General features: G+C 41.4%; 1 non-coding gene across 1 annotated transcript; it reads right to left on the reverse strand.

Annotated features, from left to right (window-relative positions):
• Window positions 1-1087: 1087 nt before the first annotated feature.
• Window positions 1088-1191, reverse strand: LOC122241706. The gene has a single exon (XR_006221938.1). It is a non-coding gene; the product is annotated as a U6 spliceosomal RNA (small nuclear RNA).
• Between the last annotated feature and the right edge of the window lie 2263 nt (window positions 1192-3454).

The following is a 3454-nucleotide window of genomic DNA, read 5'->3' on the forward strand; positions in this document are numbered from 1 at the left end:
CACAAATAAACATTAAAAAAAAAAAGATTTATTCTTGTGCTTTCCTTGGAGAGTTTTTGTTTTTGTTTAGAGAGAGAGAGAGAGAGAGCACAAGTGGGGGAGAGGGACAGAGGGAGGGAGAGAGAGAATCTCAAGGATCAATGCTCAGCATGGAGCCCAACGCAGGGCTCGATCTCACAACCCCAGGATCACGACCTGAGCTGAAATCAAGAGTTGGATGCTCAACCAACTGATCCCCCCAGGTGCTCCTCCTTGTAGGGTTTTATAGTTTAGATCTTACATGTAGGTTTTCAACCTACTTAGAGTCCTTTTTTTTTTTTTTTTAAGTTTATTTATTTTTGAGATAGAGGGAGAGAATCCCAAGCAGGCTCCATGCTGTCAGCGCAGAACCCGATGTGGGGCTTGATCCCACAACAGCGAGATCATGACTTGAGCTGAAATCAAGAGTCACTTAACTGACTCATCTACCCAGGGGCCCCAGGTTTTCCTTAATTTCTTTCAACAACGTTCAGTATTCGGAGTTCCCTCTGTCAGTGTGGAGCCTGCTTGGGATTCTTTCTCCCTCTGTCTCTCTGCCCCTCCCATGTTCTTTCTCTCTCTCAAAATAAGTAAAAGAAACTTAAAAATACCAAAACAATGTTCAGTATACAAATCTACTTCTTTTGTTAAATCAGTTCTTAAGTATTTTATTTTTTTAATGTTTATCTTTAGTTTTGAGACAGAGAGAGACAGAGCATGAGTGGGGGAGGGCAGAGAGAGAGGGAGACACAGAATCCGAAGCAGGGTCCAGGCTCTGAGCTGTCAGCACAGAGCCCGACGCGGGGCTCGAACTCGTCAACTGCAAGATCATGACCTGAGCCAAAGTCGGATGCTCAACAGACTGAGCCAGCCAGGCTCCCCTTAAGTATTTTATTCTTGATGCTATTATAAATGGAATTGTTTTCTACTTAATTTTCACAACAAATGTCTTTTTACTTCACTAGGAGCAACTGGAATTCTCTGTCGGTTGCTGTTGCTGTACTTAGTAACGCTGACCGACCACAAGGCCTTCTGTGGGCAGTTATCCAAAGTGCGGATCTGTCATGGGACGCACGTGTGAGCTCTGTGACATGTGTGTGTCATACTTGTGCAGGGGCCGTGCTAATCTCTGTATCGTTCTGGTTTTGCTATGTGTGCCATTGAAGTGCGCACTGTGTGAGTTCTCTGAAGGGCCCCACAGGTCTCCACAGAGCATGGTCTCTTGGTACAGGATATCAATCTCCAGTTCAGGGTTCCAACTTCGCCACTCACTACCCAGTGGCAGGCCCCACTACCCCACTGCCTCTTTCTGGGTTTTCCTTCTTGCAGTATGCATCCTCTTTGGGGGGGGGGGGAGGGTTCCAGAGAGATGGCTCAAATACTGGTAGCTGCCACTGTGTTTACTTGACGGTGGGGGTTTATTTTCCAGACGATGTAACTTAGCAACAAGGTATAGTAATTAAGATGTGCATTAAGGCACAGGGATGAAAGAATAACCTAACAGAACGAAAAGAGAATCCAGAATGTGTATCAAACGTAGCGTTACTCACCTTTGGGAAAAGGATAGCATTGTCGATAAAAGGTTTCAAAACAATTGGTTGTCAATTTGGGAAAAAATAAAATTAGTTTCCTACCTCACACCAGATATAAAAGTAAATTCTATGTGAAGGGGTTGCCTGGCCGGCTCAGTTGATAGAGCATGTGAAGCTTGATCTCAGGGTTATGAGTTCAAACCCTACATTGGGTGTGGAGTTTACTTAAAAACAAAAACATATCCAAAAAACACAAAGTAAATTCTACGTGTGTAAAAGGCCTGAAGGTTGTAAAACCAACCAACCAAACAAAAAACCCCACCCACACTTAAAAAAAACTAGAGGAAACCAAAGGAGAATATCTTTAAGACCTTAGAATGGGGACAGATTTGTTTTTAGAAGAACAAACAATAGGGGCACCTGGATGGCTCAGTCAGTTGAATGTCTGACTCTTGATTTCTGCTTAGGTCAGGATCCCAGAGTCGTGGGATTGAGCCCTGCGTCAGGCTCCACACTGAGGGGGAGATTCTCTCTCTTTCTCTCTCTGCCTCTCTTCCCGGCTTGTGCTCGCGCTCTCTCTCTCTCTAAAAACAAAACAAAACAAACAACAAAACAGTAAGTGTATACCAAAAAGAAAGGATTGATAAACCTGCTCATAAAAAGATACCATGATAAAAAAGTAAAAAATCAAATTCCAGATGGAGAGAAGAAATTGGCTGCATATAACCATGAAAGATTTATATCCTGACTATGGAAGAATTTCTAAAAATCAACAACAAAAAAACAAAGCTCGCCTGAAAAGTGGTTCAGGCAGAAAAGGAGACCCAAATCACCAGTGAACACGTGGAAAGACGCTCAGCCCCATGAGGACTCAGGGAAACAATTTAACACCATTAAGGAAATACCATTTGAGACTCTTAAAAATTCATAAAACATTAAAAACTCTGAAAATACATAGTGCGAGTATTGGACACGCTCATATTCTGCTGGTTATTTTTGAGACATGTTTGTCAGGTTGAAGACATGCATATGGTAAGACCTCATAAATGTCACTAGAGAAACTTTTGCATATAAGCATCAATAGAGGGGTTTATAAAAATGTTTATATAGCAAGGTTAAAAAAAAACAAAACCCATGAAGCGCCTGGGTGGCTCAGTAGGTAAAGCGTCTGAGTTCGGCTCAGGTCATGATCTCGAGGTCCACGAGTTCAAGCCCCACGACGGGCTCTGTGCTGACCGCTCAGAGCCTGGAGCCTGTTTCAGATTCTGTGTCTCCCTCTCTCTCTGACCCTCCCCTGTTCATGCTCTGTCTCTCTCTGTCTCAAAAATAAACGTTAAAAAAAAAATAAAAAAAAAAAACCCAGCAAATAAAACAAAACTAAAATCCTGCAAACGCACTAGATGTCCATTAATAGGAGATTAGAGAAATGTCAAAACATTCATATAGTAGAATACCATAGAGTAGTTAAAATAACCTAACACTCCAGCTATCCTATTTATCCATAAGATATATCTCAAAAACACAGTGTTGAGAAGGGGGGGGGGTGAGTTGCAGAAAGATATATACAATATGATAGCATTTATATAAAACTTAAAATATGAAAATAATACTTACAGATGTTAGTATTAGTATCACTTATGGATATGTTCATATGTAGGAAAAACACAAGAACAGGTATGAACATGTAAGTGCCAAATTCAGGAGGGAGAGGTAGAAATGGGGTCAGGTGGGGCAACACGAGAAATTCATCATAGTTTCTATTCTTTTTTGTATGCCCGATAGTTCATTAAATGCAAACAGTTACAAAATAACTCCCAGTGTTGTGAGATAGCCCTGAATTCAAGTTCTGTAAACTGCTTTCTTCTGTTCTAATTTTAGTGTACTGCTTCTAAAAAAGGTTGTCA

The sequence above is a fragment of the Panthera tigris genome, chromosome C1 (genome assembly GCF_018350195.1).
Source record: "Panthera tigris isolate Pti1 chromosome C1, P.tigris_Pti1_mat1.1, whole genome shotgun sequence".
Taxonomy (NCBI): domain Eukaryota; kingdom Metazoa; phylum Chordata; class Mammalia; order Carnivora; family Felidae; genus Panthera; species Panthera tigris.